Genomic DNA, 16891 nt, shown 5'->3' on the forward strand with positions numbered 1-16891 from the left:
CTGCCTTGCGTTGTTCTTCCCTCCTCTTTAGATTTGCCTCCACGTCCACGGCTACGTCCTGCATCTGTTTGAAAGTGGACGGGCATCTTTCCCTCAAACGAAATTCCATTTTTGGATCAAAAGCTCTTGGATATTGCAATAGAGCCAGATCAGGGGGAGGCCTAATATTCAATGGCATAGAGAGATAGACTTGATTGAATCGATCAGAAAATTGCTGAACTGACTCATTTGGACGCCTTTCTAACTGATTATATTCTTCGATGAGTGAGAGGAAATTGATTCTAATCATCCATCTATCAAGGAAGAGCTTGGAACACTGCTGAAGATTAGAGATGTTGGCCTCAGGCAATGCTTTAAACCAAGTCCTAACATTGCCTTGCAAAGAAAGGGAAAACAGTCTAAGACTAACATCTTCCTCTTCCACTTCAAAGATATTAAGATAGTCTTCAAAATCCTAGATATGTTTCTGGGCAGTAATACCATTCTCTCCATCAAATCTAGGGAGATACTCAAGATGATTTGCAGGCAGAGGATTAAGCACAGGAGGCAAAATGAGAGGCTTATATCTATCAGGAACTTTACGAGACACAGGAGTATATACAGGAACTGTAAGGCTGGGCTCTATTTTTGGTTCCTCCTTGGCTGTATGATGATCTTGAACATCATTTGAAGACTGCTGCTCTAATGTGCAAGGAGGCTTTTCAACAACATTTTCCAAAGGAAAATCATAAAAATCTAATATAGAATCGTCTTTAAAATACAATATACACAGCAAAACTTTATGGAGAAAAAACATGACCTCTTGGATAGTAATCCAGGTCAAAAGCCTGATCTGCTCATATATCTCTTTTGAGTTCATTTCTCCAGTGGAGTCTTTATTCTGAGTAGAGTCGCCAGGTGGATGAATTAACCTTGAAGTGCCTAATCTCTGTCCACCATCACAGATCAGAGCTAAACATGAAAAGCTCTGAAGAAAAGGAACACTTTCTATAGAAAACAAGGAAAACTGGTCAAAATTGGGGGTTTACAGTAATAAACCAATGATTCAGGTCCCCAGCGGAGTCGCCATTATGTTATCACTCAAGTTGTTCCCTTTGACTCCCAAGGGAATACGGCCGAGGTAACCACAAGCCAGTCTTTGGACTGCAGGTCCTAGCCTACCAGCAGTCAGAGAGGGCTCTCTCTTTAGGATTTAGCTTTGTTTAAGGGATGATTTTAGGCTAGATATGATGCAAATGGGTTTGTTTGAGTTTGGTGGGATGGTTGATGCTTCAGACAGAGTTGGCATGCAAAGGATGAGAAGTTCAGACCATTGGGCATGGAGTCAATGAATGTGAACTGAAGATTGTGTTTTCTTTGGCAGAAAGAGGGGAATACAGAGCAGGATAGCTACACATGGCACAATGTTAAATGCTGGAACCAGGATGAAATGGAGGTTAGGGGTTAAGAGGCAATTAAGGATCTCTCATCCGGCCAAAGAGGGAAAGTGAATGAAGACTATGTAGGAGCAATGAAGGATTCCTAAACAGCATTCAGAAATGAGAGAAATAGCTTGAACATGATCAATAAAGTATTCATATCCATCACTAATTCAGAGGAAAACATGTAAAAACCACAGAAATTGAGCACAGAGAACATAGAAGGAATTCTGAGCTATTCTTTCTTTCTTTAGCTTAGATTGTGATATATATATGATACAGACACATATAAACTGAAAAACAGAGGCGAGAAGGACTTATTGAGTCATGTAGAAACACCCGAAATCTGTAGCATACTCTTCAAGCCATCAAATCCACAACCAGCAGTTCAGAAACAAGCATTCCAGCATCTTTGATTATAGAAACTCTCAGGCTTACAGCGCAAATCTAGATAATGAAAACAATACAACCAACCAACGCTTTACACTATCCAAAGGGTGGTATAAATAGAGAAAATATCTACAAAATATCTACAATAGCAAATCTGATAGCAGAAGTGGAGAAATGAATGCTTCTAACATAACATTTATTGCAAATAAATGAAAGAATGCCTATCTACCAGCTGCGCAGGGACTGCAGCCATAAGAATGAATAAATTATTGGTCTTTTGAGCAATGTGCTGGCACTTCTGCAATAACTGTGCCTTGGGACATGCTGCGCTGCTCATATGTGTCTTTGTACACTGTCTCTACAAAATCTGGGCTTTAAACACTTGAATTTCCCCTCTAGGTGGTTCTGCTGCTGTAGAGTGGCTTTAATGCTCATAACTGTGATCTGGTGGGCTTTGATGGCTCTGAGCTACTTTATTGACTTTGATGGGGGCCTCTTTAATGTTCTGCTGCTTTTGGGCTGCTGATATTTTGAACTGATACTCTTTGACTGTCAAATCGCCCCATTCTGCTCTTTGAATGCAAAATAACTGCTGCAAGTGCTTTCTGTGGCCCCTAGAATGCTATCGGCGCATGGCCGATAAAAAATGGTCTTTAAATTGATAAATTTGCAACACTGGGTCGAATAAAGGAGCTCTGGTAGCATGCCGAGGAGAAATCCCTGCATTTGGAAGTATTTGGGCCTGGAGCAATCTCAAAATGGCCAAGGAAGGCATCGCTCTTTTGCAGTTGTGGCGGGCGAGAGCGCTGTACACAAAATTTTAAAAATTACCCTTTTATTATAATACAAAAATGCTTTCAAAATTGTGCAAATTCATGAAATTTGGGCGCAGGCAGCAACAGTTCATTTTATTAAATTCTGGCCGTTGGATCCGGTGGGCCGATCCAACGGTTGGCGCTAAATCACAATATTGGCGTCGGGTGGACCGGGGGGTGGCACATAAACAATCGTCGAAACTGCGCGGACCCGATATGCTATAGGTCCTTCCTTTTATTTGGAATCGTGTCCGGCCCATCGGTGATGCCATATCGGCGAACTTACAAAAATTTGGTTTGCAGACCCGAAATGCTAATATACCATGCTTTAATGTTATTTCGGCTCCGCCATATCGGAGCAGTCCCGCTCAGCTACACAAAGGGCCTCTCGGACCCGAAATCCCTATATGCCAAGCTATATAATATTTCGGCTTCGCTAGTATGACATGGGGAGAGCCGCGAACAAATCATGACCGTTGATCCGGGAGGGCGATCCGACGGCCGACGCTAAATCGCATCGTGGCGGACCATTGGTCCCAACACATAAAACTTCCGATGGAGCGATATAGCTTGCGGACCCGAAATGCCTTTGTGCCCATTTTTAATGTAGATCGGGTCTGAACCATCAGAACCCATCATATCGACGGATTTACATTTGAAACGGGTCCAAAAGACCCGAAATCCCTTTCAAAACTACCCTTTATAAATTATCGCTCCGGAATATTGGAGACCTCCCTTTTCGCTGTGCCCGGGGACCTCACGGACCCGATAGCTTTTACAAAACCCGCCTTTATAATATCTCGGCTTCGTAATATCAGAGCCAAACATAAGGGGTGACTGCTGATTACATATGGGCCGTTGATTTGGTGAGGGCGATGGACGACTGAGATTGAGTCAGCACTTCGCTGTCGGAGCAAGCTTCGGGCGGGACATTATATACATATGACTGTCGATGCAATATGCCGATCGGCGAAATCGCAATCAGCCTTTATTGATCGGACCCCCATATATGCATTGCGTTAACACACGACTCCCCTCCTGACTGCGATATCGCATCGGAGGGGGTCCAAATAGAACTCTTTTGCAATCGGAGCAAGGCCCAAGGTAAGTGATGCGGGCTTTTATGATCGGAGGTAGAATTTTTTATGTTTTGAAGGCATTTCAAGGCATCGAAAGGGGTCTGAAAGCCCAAAAAGGGATTTTTCATGCCTTGGAAGGATTCCAAAGGCACCTGGGAGGATTTTTATGTGTTTTGAGAGGGGTTTAATGGCCTTTAAAAGGGTTTGTGCCTTGGAAAAGGTAGAAACAAGGCCAAAAGATGGTTTTTATACATATGAAGGGAATTTATGCTTTGTGAAGGAATCAAAAAGCGCTAGAGGGGTTTTATAGAGTGATGAAGGGCTTTATGCATCAGAATGAGTCCGAAATGCATCTGGAAGATGGTTAGAGGAGGGCAGTGTGGGTTCTTGCTGAGTTTATGATAAACTTAGCAATTCCCGAGGATGTATATGGTTATCTTTCAACCAAGGGGAGGGGATAAGTATATAGGGGAGTAATATATATAGCTTTAGTATGGGAAGGGGAAATAGATAGGGAGCTACATAGTAAATTTAATATCTAATATGACAATGATGAGAAAAAGCGCTAAGTATGATGTCTTAGGCTATCAAATGGGGGAAAATGACTGATAGAAGAAGTGTGAACATTCCTTGAGTGAAGCAGATCTTCACCAAGGCAAATGATATGGAGAATGATGAAACTAAGAGGTATCAAGCAGATCTTGACCTCTTTAGGGGAAGTTAGTGAGTGACTTGGGGAAAAAGGAAGAAGGGAGGAGTTAGACATGCCTCGCTTGAAGTCCTCCAACTGAAAAACTACCTCAAACGAAAAAATGGATTGCTTATCAAAATTGGAACACAGCAGGGGCACTTAGATTAGCACACTTTCAAGGACAGTTCTTTGGCCATCTGTAGCAAATATGGAGCATTGCAGCATGCATAGTACGACATATTTGGCATGTAAAAATGTCGATCATGAAAGATGAGTAACCTGCTGCAGCAGGAGGCTAACATGTTCATTTTCGATTACCCACTTCTATTATATCTGATCGAGACACCCGATTTTATGGGAAATTTTTGGTCCAATCTGTGGGAACTAATGGACACCAAATTAAAGAAAAGCACAACTTTTCATCCACAAACAGATGGCTAGATAGAGGTAGTTAATAGGACAGTGATCCAGTTACTGAGAGTATATTGCAGCAAACACCCTAAGCTTTGGGATGAACACTTGTGTTATGTGCAACATGCTTACAATAGAGCCAAACACTCTCCTACCTAGAGATCTCCTTTTGAGACCTGCTTTGGTTTCATACCAAGGTCTCCCTTGGATTTTGTCTTTGGTAAAGATACCATGGTTGATGGACACAATGATGTGGACAAAGCAACTAGGTTCATTGAACAGATCTAGGAGATCCACTAGGCAGTACAGGAACAATTGGAAAAGAGCCAGGCCAAGTACAAGGCTAGGCATGATAAGCATCAAATGGAGCATAGTTTTCAAGTTGGAGACTAAGTCTAGATGTATATCAGCAAGGACAGGATGCAAGGTGAAGGTAAGAAGCTAAAACCTATCAGGTATGGACCCTTCAGGATACTTGAGAAGATTGGTGAAAATGTTTTTCGCCTTGATCTGCCAACTTACATGCACATCTACTCAGTCGTGAATGTAGATTGCTTGAGGTTGTTTGAACTTGCAATGATTGAGGACCCTGAAGAGCAGAGTCAATTTCCTTATGTTGATGACCTACTACTTGAATATCTTAATGAGTTGCAGGAAGATACAATGCTGGATAGGAAGGTAAGGACGACGCATAGTGGACAGGTGGAATACCTCAGAATTGGGCTTAAAATTTCGAAGCCGAGCAGTGCGAAGTGGATTGAGATTGGAAAAGTGAGACATCAGTTTACTCACTTAGTCAATGCTTGAAGAAAACCAACTTTTGGTGGTCCAAAAGCTTTTCAGTTGGGAGGTCGTGATCTGAATCGGATCAATAAATGATTTTCATAGAACCATGACTATATTGGGATGAAACAAACCCTTGAAGAATCCAAAACAGCAATAGAAAACACCCTGAACCAGTGGCCATGGTAGTCGGTGTGGAACGACGAGGACCTCAGTCAAAGTGCGTTGACCGAGGTCCATGGAGACTACGCAGGAGGTCAAAATAGCCCCTGGGAGCCCCAGTTCGAGAAAAGGAGTTGATTTTCAATATGCATTAGCACTTAACACTAACGTGCATCGCTGGGCAAACAGAGCCGAAAAGGAGGAGCCTTAAGCACTCGGTTGCATGGGGAACTAGAGGACCATGGGCGGAAAAAGGTAAAGGCGCTAAAGTACAAAGGCGGGACCCGCGCCCTGGAAACCTGTGGTATTGATCGGGACGCCCTTGAACGGTAAGCGGTTTTGGACAAAGTGGAGCGATCACACTCAGCGATCGACGTGTGGCAGTGGAGGTGAGAGAAAAACCATCGTTATCGCGCATTATCAGTCGAGCAAGTCAACTGCACTCAATGTGCGAATGACGTTGGATCTGGAGGAGCCCAGATCGGATGGCTGAGATTGCGTCCGATAGACAGAGTGGAATTGACAGGGGATTAAGCTGCGATTTAAGGGGATTTGGAATCCGTTGACCGCCACGGTGGAGAAAGAAACGAATCGATGAACAGGCTGGTGATGTTCCAGTGAGGAGGTGGCTACTTCTCGAGCGTTCATGCAAACACCGAACAGGGAACTCCAAGCACACAGGCAGCAGGAAAATTGATGCAAGCGGGAGAGGAACCGAATAGGCGTGGAGGTCGAATGGCTAAAGCCATGAACAGAGACATTTGAATGAAGATCAGAAGAGAGAGATCGAAGAGTCCAAGTGACCAAGAGAGATAGTGAACAGTGAACCCTGAGAGGAGGACTGAGTACAGAGAGCAGTAAAGCCAAGCAAAGGAGACAGAGGGTCGAGCTGACCACAGGCAGCATCGAGCACCAGAGAGCTTGAAGAATCAAGCTTTCCCATAGAGGAATATGTCCGGATTGAGCATCACAGTTGGCTCTTTCCGCTGTAGACCAAGGGTCACAGAGTTGGTAGGAAGAACAAGAGTCTTTGTACTCCAAGTGGCTTGGGGAATCTAAGAACCACCTTGCCAAGCAAAATCTGCTTCAGGAGAACTCATATTGAGTCCCTGCATTGTAATTTCTCCGCTGAAAGACACAATAAAATAAGGCTGCCATTGAAGTTGGATTGGAGATGTAGCCCTGGAGAATAGGGTTAACTCCTTATTAAAAACTGTTTGTGTCTTTATATTGCTTACTGTATTTCTTTGCTGTCTTTCAATTTATTTTCTGTGTATTGGCAATCTGATCGATCCGTTGTTTCAATAACACAGAACACACACCAGCACATGGGTCTATAATACCTTTTGTTTAATAAATATCCAACTGAGGTCACTCATAGGGTGATTATCAAATCACTCCACATTCATCCAAATAACATAGGTATATCCTTACAACGACTGATTACTTTACTAAGTGGGTTGAAGCAATTCCTTTGAAGACAACAAACTCTGAGGCAATCATTGAATTCATAGATCAATTCATTATTACCAGGTTTGGTGTCCCAAACACTCTTATTTTTGATAATGCATCTTACTTCTCTGGAAATTGTATATTTGAGTTTGCTATCAAAAGAGGATTTAAATTGAAGTATTCTACAAACTACTACCCTCAAGGTAATGGCTTAGCAAAATCTACCAATAAAAATCTTATCAAAATCATTAAGATAACTATCGAGTAGAATCATAAAAGCTGGCATAAATCTTTGATATTTGCACTATGGGCTGACCGCATAACACAGAAGGCCTCCATAGGCACTTCTCCATTTAACCTAGTGTATGGAAAGGAAGTTGTCATACCAGCAAACTTAGTACTTCCTTCACTAGCTTTAGTGCAGTTTTTTGAAGAAAGTCCCTCATCTTCTATTCAACTAAGACATGATCAGAACCTAAAATTAGAAGAAGAAAGGGAGAAAGCCCGAATTATACATGCAAAACATCAGCAGATTATTAAGTCATCTTTCGATGCAACTTCAACTGGCTCAAAACATTTACAAGTTGGTGATCTAGTTTTGAAGTGGGACAAAGCCCATGAGGATAAAGGAAAACACACTAAGTTCCAGAAAATGTGGCTTGGACCATTCCAAATCATCGAAAAGATAGGACCTTCTACATTCATATTACAAGATCTATCAGGAAGAGAGATTCTCTACCTGTCAATGACCTTATCTTAAAACAAATCTTCAATTGAGGAGGTAACCCCTTCTCCCTTTGTAAATATTCAATTTTCAGCAAGATTTATGTGAATAACTTATTTTGTTTAAAATCCATGGAAAATAAAGTTGTCAAAAGCCTCCTATTGGTCTTTGCTATATTGAAAATATTACTCAAAAGAAAATAGTTTTGATATTTACTTTTAAGAAATGGAAGCCTTAAAGGAAAAAGAAATTTCTAGGAAATTAGGTATAATTAGATTCTGAAAATCCAATTTTATTTTTGTGAAATCTTCTCAAATCTTAGAAATACTGTAAATCATTTTAAAGATTTAGTAACCTGAAAATGGTTATCAATACAAAACAAAGACCGATTCAATCTTAGCATCTTCAACTCTCACCCTGTCATCCATATTCTCTTAAGGAGAAAATTGTTCATCCCATCCATAAAAGTTTATAATTACTCAGAGTGTAATTCTAAAAGATATTTGATATAAAAGATAAGAGGTCTTATTATAAGCCTACTTACCATGATCATAGAGGAATAGTTGAACTAAAATTACCAACACTGCATACCAAAATAGGGTAATGGCTTATAATTATAATACAAGGGGTCTCATCATGAGCTAGCTTGTTCACTTAAATTACAACCAGTGAATGGAATTGTTAACAGCTAGCCACCAAACCAGGACAATGGCTTTTTATCTTACAAAATAAGAAAAAAAGGAAAAAGTAATACAAAAAATATGGAAACATATCTTTTCGATTCATTATTTTTAATTATACTCTGAAATGGATGGAATAATGAATGGCAAAATGGTTAAAAGGTAACCCTGTCGAGACTATAAACGTTTGCTGGTAGCAGAGGCTCTACCTATGACAAAGGAGTCATTATAAAAGCTAAGTTTGAAAAGTTCTTTGTTTTATCATTATCAACCAATTAAGGCTTATTTAAAACTTAGAATGTATTTAATTTTAAGAACAGAAGGAAATAGAAAAAATAGTTATCATATTCAGAATTTATGATTACCTAGTTATATTAGATTTTCTCTATCAAATAAGATTTCCGGATTAAGAAAGTTTAAGTATTTTAATTAATTTCTCAGAGATAATTGTTTCTCCCTATGAATCGCCAATTGTTGTGCTGTACAACAACCCCCCATTTCATAAATTTTTTATATAAAATCATAATATGAAATGGGTCCCTTTTAAAATAAACTTAGATGTGTAAATAAATTGGTATTAACCCATCATAAGAAGAACCCTTATCAAAAGGCTTAATGTAAATGAAAATTTTAAAAGCCTTTTGAATAGAAACAAAGTATGGCTTTAAACTATTATACAACTCTTTGTTATTGCGATAAAGCGATATCAAGATCACATATCACAATAACAAAGGAAGCATGCACAAAGATACATTCATTCTCTCTGATCCAAAAAGCAATCGCAATTGGAAGATTGGAAAGTTAAATGCCAAAGCAGCAATATAATAGAGCCTCTTAAATTCTCTGATGCGATAAAGCGTATCGCCATCAGCAATCAGAAATAAAAAGTCAACACATGATGGAAGGCAAACTCAAATCCTTCGATGTGATAAAGCATATCGCAATCGGCTAAAGCTGGAATCCATTCCCCGATTGCGATGCATTAATGAGGCGTGTATCTCGAGGATATATCTTAAAGGTTTGCATGCATTATATCACCTTTCGGTGATCGGAGATGTTTAAAACAAGCATTAAATCCTTTCCTTTCATGTTACTAATCGCCAATTTGTAAATTATCACTGATTGTCCATCAAAGAAATCTAAGCCATGCTTGAATGAACCACTTGGCATATAAACGACATGATGGGCATTTAAAACTTCCTTTACCATGATTGACATGTTAAATGGCTAATCAATGAAGCAGTTAAGGGTAGATCTTTTCTTTAGATTTTATAAGGGACAATCTTACTATAATCCATTATCACATGCTGATCGACATAACTCTTTTTCATTATCATATTGGTCTGTAGCAGCATTTCTCTGTATCACTGTTTTTACAATCGCTTGTGCAGAATTCTGCTGAAATTAGGAATTTGAAACAAATGGGAAAGAAATCAAAGAAATCCATAGCAGAAGCTTCTACAGCAGCAGTGCAGCCAGCCAAGGATCCCAGACCAAGAAAAAAAGGGTTAATCTCAGAGACTACATGCCTCGGTCTTGGAAACACTAGCTGGGAGAGCATCTACAATCTACTAGAAGCAGAGGAGCCTAAAGAAATATTAGAAGAAGCTACAGCTGACTCGAGTAACAAATCAAAAGCATCTCTCAAAGATTTAGCTTGTTCATATCTGCATGGAATAGTGGCGTGAGAAAAAATCCTCCCATACACTGACATAGTGAGATGGGTGGTAGAGGAAATTCAAGTCTTGAACAGAACATTTTGCACAATTGATGGGAGGATATTCGGCTCATTTCAGCCTGATGATATAAGGAAAATGTATCACTTACCTGAGCCTGAAAAGCGGTACAACAAAGTCTTCCTTGAAAAATTTGCAAATGAAAATGAGACAGAATCAACCCCGATTAAGCAGTGGAGGCATTTTCCTGATAAGCACAAGCGTGAATCATCAAGTAAGTACTCCGTGGACTCATTAGCTTCTCCTGACTGTTATGTGGGAGCAATGATGTGTAGAATGTGGGGAATACATGATTCTGCGATGTTTACTCTTGAAATAGTCCCTCTGATGGAGGCAGCCATCAACAACTATGTGATGGATTGGACAAACATTTTTTCCAACAAATTAGCCACAACAATTCTCGAATTCAGATCAAATTCACGTAAAATTACTAGGACCATTCCCCCTTTCTATTACAGTGCTTATACTATGGATACTCTTTGCTTTAATTCCGAATATCTGATACTCAGATGGAGATGGACTCCTGAAGACCCTAAGCCAATCCATATTTATCATCAAATGTTATGGAAGGCTCACTACAAAGATCATTTGTACAAAATTTGCAATGGTTTCTTGTTGCCTATCTATTATGCTATTTTTGATAAGCCTGCCCCCAGGATTTCCGAAGAAGCAGGCATCGACTTGACCGCAGTAGCTAATTGGTTCAAAGAAGACAAATTCACTTATATAAGGCTTTTCTTAGCCTTACAAAACCCCATGTCCTTCCCCTGTATGTGCCCGATAAGCTGTTAGATCAGGAATTGGCCTACTAGATAACAACAGAAGGAACATCCAAAACCCTTAAAAATTCCAAGAAATAGGTATGGCCTACATTTCCTTTAAGATGCAGAGTTTACACTCTCCATGATTACAAACATGTAGAAAAGGAAGCAGAAAAAATAAAAAAGCTCAATCTTGCAACAATTCCCAACAGACAATATGATCAAAGAAAATTTGCCTATAATGTTCTTGAACAAGCCAAACTTGCAATGTTTGATCATGAAAAGGATGACTTTGATGACCTATTTTCCTCAGCAGAATCCTTATGTCGGGTGAAAACATTGGCCATGATTAGGTATCAAGATGAAGGGTTGCAAGTGTTTAATAGGATTAGAGAACAAAGGTTGCAAACTCTACCTCTAGACTTATTAGCCACCACCCCAGCAATCCATTCAAGCGAGCTTGAACAACAAATTGTTGACAAATCTCTTGCAGTGGAAAAAATCCGTGAGAAAGGAAAAGTGCCAGAACAGGAGAGAGAATAGGGAAAAGGCAATGAACACATGGATATAGATACTTGGATTGATCCCAAGCTCCTTAAAGAATGGCAATAGTTCGATTCTATTATAAGCAATCCTGAAAATTCACAGGGTTTTAGCACGCCTGAAGTGATAATTCATCACAAGACAACAACAAATAGGGTTCCAACTGAAGGAACCAGCAGCCTACCCATCAGTAAAGATGTAGAGATAATTCCTAAGGATCCATCAGATGAAATTGTTTGGCATATAGAAGAAATACCACATTTAGATGTCTTTTACAGCCCTAAGCATAGGGCTATAGTAAAAAGACAAAGGAAAAAGAGAAGGATTGATCAATCTTCCCTTTTACTTGCACAAATAGACATGGCTAATGTGGTATGGAAAGAAGAATTCAATCCTTTCGAAGACCTCACAAAACTCTCTCAATATGCCGGGGCTTACTCGGCAGCCACTATGGATAAAGCCTCAGAAGTGAGCAATTTACTCAAGGAAAAAGATCAGACAATTGTTTCATTAGAAGCACAGGTATCTGGAAGACAGCAGAGAATAGAGCAATTTGAACAGCAATTAGCAGCACAACAGCAAGTAAACAACCAACTAAATGAGTAATTGCTCAAGGAGAAGCAGAGGATAGACCAAAGTGCAGTACAGAAACAAAAGAAGTTATCCTTAGCATTGGCCAAGCTAAAGACAATGAATGAACAAATGAGAAAAACAAAATACGAGCAAATCACTCAGCTATCACAACAGATAGAAAAGTTCAAGAGTTTTCCTCAACCATCAGAGTTCAGGTCTGAAGCTCTCCAGATCAATAAGGCATTGATTAAACAGTTAAATTTACCATGTCATAATATTTCCCTTGCTGAGCCCCTCTGTGAGATTGCTTCATCAATGATTGACAAATTAGTTGATGCAAGACAGAATTTGGAACAGGTTGATGAGACATTAACGAACTTTCTTGCCTGAAAAAAAACCAGTGAAGGGAAAGCTGCAAATCTGCCTAAAATTCTAGAATCACGCAAGGAAATTATTTTCCTAGAATGGAATCACAAATGATGAAAGCAGAAAGGGAAACTTCAACGTGTAGGTCAGCAACTGGTAATTTGATTGAGTTAATTAATGAAACTCTTTATCTGTCTAATTTGATTTCGCAATGCACTCCAGGTAAATTTCCATCAGGCAAAACATTGGAACAAACATGCAATCAAGAATTGGAAAGGAAGGAGAGATTAATCGCAGGCATCCAAAGTTTAACTTGGGACAACTTTTGGTTCTTCCTAGTTAAAACATACAGTCAAAGGGCAACACTCAAATGTTTAACCGATGCGATTGGTTACATGATTCCCGAAATTCATGATGCTACATATTCAACCCAATTGCATTCACGTCTGAGTCACCCAATAGAATCGCAACCAATGCTCGCTATCTACCAACTCAAGCCAAAGGATGATCGTCCGAAACAGTGAATCATTCTATTTACTGAAAGTAGGCCTATTTCAAGGAGATTTTCATGAATTGGTTATACCACCTAATAGCATTTTTGTTTCATAATCAGTTAGTTTAGATAGTATTTATAGACCCTTTCATGTCTTTAGAAAGGCTCCTCAATTTTTGTATAAAACTTGGATCGGGAGTCACACTATTGTGCTTCCGATATATATTTTTATGAAGACTGGGCCTATATTCTGAATTTTAATGAAGAATATTTTGATGAGATATGCACTACTACTTTTTGTGAGAGTATTTCTAGGTTAGAAGACGGAATCTAAATGTGATTGATATTGGGAAGGATCCAAATTACATATGGTACTATTATCTATGTCTTTGCTCTATTCTTTTATATGAATTAGCATTTATTCAATCTTACTATCATTGGATATATGTATGTGTTTTAACAACAATCCTTATACTTATCACTACTGAATGTTTGAGGAATGTTATTCTTACAATCATATTTGTGTCAATGATATATGAAGAATAGTGTAATAATGTTTTAATGATTACTTTTTTCAACTACTTGAAAAAAGTAATTATCATATGAAAAAATGTCTTTGTTTATCAATGGAGTCATCTATATGCCTATTTGTAAATCAAGATCATCAAAATTTAAACTAAAGTTGAAATTTCCTGGAATAGATTAGTTGTTTTTAATTTTGCATTTTAGAATAAATCATCCATCATTATCATTAGATAATAGAAAATCAACCACTTATCCATACTATTTACAAACCATTGGGAAATTGGTCCCATTATATCTAGTCAAAGCCACCACATCAAACGGAAAAGAAGCTACCTCTAAGGTCCGAACCAGGTGGTTTTCCTTGATGTTGATGTAGTGATTTTCAAAGCACCAACAGGCAGTAAGAAGAAGGCCTTGTCAAAGATTAGTTTTTTCATTGTCATGAGCTGGGACACTATGCCACTAAGTTCCTGCACAAGAAGGCTGGAAATAAGCCCTTAGGAGGAGCAGTAGGTGAAGCTCTAGCTTCAAAATTCAAGTTGGATTTTACACTCATTGTATGCATGGTAACATCGGTCATGGGTACTGTGTGGTATCTAGATAATGGAGCCTCATTCCATATGACAAGCAAAAAACAATTGTCTAGTGACTTGGAGGAGAAATACGTATAGATACACATCGATATGGGAGATGATAGAAGGTATAATGCGATTGACATCAAAACTATTAATTTTCAGAGGGAGTCGGGTTCTCCTCTCACTTTAAAATGTGTCATGTATCATGATCCAGATTATCCACAGTTTCTTGTTCATTCTGTCAACGTTTCAAACCCCAAAAGGGGTCCATCATCAGGCAATGCTTTAAACCAAGTCCTAACATCGCCTTGCAAAGAAAGGGAAAACAGTCTAAGACTAACATCTTCCTCTTCCACTTCAAAGATATTAAGATAGTCTTCAAAATCCTGGATATGTTTCTGGGCAGTAATACCATTCTCTCCATCAAATCTAGGGAGATACTCAAGATGATTTGCAGGCAGAGGATTAAGCACAGGAGGCAAAATGAGAGGCTTATATCTATCAGGAACTTTACGAGACACAGGAGTATATACAGGAACTGTAAGGCTGGGCTCTATTTTTGGTTCCTCCTTGGCTGTATGATGATCTTGAATAGCATTTGAAGACTGCTGCTCTAATGTGCAAGGAGGCTTTTCAACAACATTTTCCAAAGGAAAATCATAAAAATCTGATATAGAATCGTCTTTAAAATACAATATACACAGCAAAACTTTATCGAGAAAAAACATGACCTCTTGGATAGTAATCCAGGTCAAAAGCCTGATCTGCTCATATATCTCTTTTGGGTTCATTTCTCCAGTGGAGTATTTATTCTGAGTAGAGTCGCCAGGTGGATGAATTAACCTTGAAGTGCCTAATCTCTGTCCACCTTCACAGATCAGAGCTAAACATGAAAAGCTCTGAAGAAAAGGAACACTTTCTATAGAAAACAAGGAAAACTGGTCAAAATTGGGGGTTTACAGTAATAAACCAATGATTCAGGTCCCCAGCGGAGTCGCCATTATGTTATCACTCAAGTTGTTCCCTTTGACTCCCAAGGGAATACGGCCGAGGTAACCACAAACCAGTCTTTGGACTGCAGGTCCTAGCCTACCAGCAGTCAGAGAGGGCTCTCTCTTTAGGATTTAGCTTTGTTTAAGGGATGATTTTAGGCTAGATATGATGCAAATGGGTTTGTTTGAGTTTGGTGGGATGGTTGATGCTTCAGACAGAGTTGGCATGCAAAGGATGAGAAGTTCAGACCATTGGGCATGGAGTCAATGAATGTGAACTGAAGATTTTGTTTTCTTTGGTAGAAAGAGGGGAATACAGAGCAGGATAGCTACACATGGCACAATGTTAAATGCTGGAACCAGGATGAAATGGAGGTTAGGGGTTAAGAGGCAATTAAGGATCTCTCATCCGGCCAAAGAGGGAAAGTGAATGAAGACTATGTAGGAGAAATGAAGGATTCCTAAACAGCATTCAGAAATGAGAGAAATAGCTTGAACATGATCAATAAAGTATTCATATCCATCACTAATTCAGAGGAAAACATGTAAAAACCACAGAAATTGAGCACAGAGAACATAGAAGGAATTCTGAGCTATTCTTTCTTTCTTTAGCTTAGATTGTGATATATATATGATACAGACACATATAAACTGAAAAACAGAGGCGAGAAGGACTTATTGAGTCATGTAGAAACACCCGAAATCTGTAGCATACTCTTCAAGCCATCAAATCCACAACCAGCAGTTCAGAAACAAGCATTCCAGCATCTTTGATTATAGAAACTCTCAGGCTTACAGCGCAAATCTAGATAATGAAAACAATACAACCAACCAACCCTTTACACTATCCAAAGGGTGGTATAAATAGAGAAAATATCTACGAAATATCTACAATAGCAGATCTGATAGCAGAAGTGGAGAAATGAATGCTTCTAACCTAACATTTATTGCAAATAAATGAAAGAATGCCTATCTACCAGCTGCGGAGGGACTGCAGCCATAAGAATGAATAAATTATTGGTCTTTTGAGCAATGCGCTGGCACTTCTACAATAACTGTGCCTTGGGACTTGCTGCGCTGCTCATATGTGTCTTTGTACACTGTCTCTGCAAAATCTGGGCTTTAAACACTTGAATTTCCCCTCTAGGTGGTTCTGCTGCTGTAGAGTGGCTTTAATGCTCATAACTGTGATCTGGTGGGCTTTGATGGCTCTGAGCTACTTTATTGACTTTGATGGGGGCCTCTTTAATGTTATGCTGCTTTTGGGCTGCTGATATTTTGAACTGATACTCTTTGACTGTCAAATTGCCCCATTCTGCTCTTTGAATGCAAAATAACTACTGCAAGTGCTTTCTGTGGCCCCTAGAATGCTATCGGCGCATGGCCGATAAAAAATGGTCTTTAAATTGATAAATTTGCAACACTGGGTCGAATAAAGGAGCTCTGGTGGCATGCCGAGGAGAAATCCCTGCATTTGGAAGTATTTGGGCCTGGAGCGATCTCAAAATGGCCAAGGAAGGCATCGATCTTTTGCAGTTGTGGCGGGCGAGATCGCTGTACACAAAATTTTAAAAATTACCCTTTTATTATAATACAAAAATGCTTCCAAAATTGTGCAAATTCATGAAATTTGGGCGCAGGCAGCAACAGTTCATTTTATTAAATTCTGGCCGTTGGATCCGGTGGGCCGATCCAACGGTTGGCGCTAAATCGCAATATTGG

Source organism: Pinus tabuliformis, chromosome 9 (assembly GCF_031772625.1).
Source record: "Pinus tabuliformis cultivar Carrire ecotype Pingquan chromosome 9, CPIR1, whole genome shotgun sequence".
NCBI lineage: Eukaryota > Viridiplantae > Streptophyta > Pinopsida > Pinales > Pinaceae > Pinus > Pinus tabuliformis.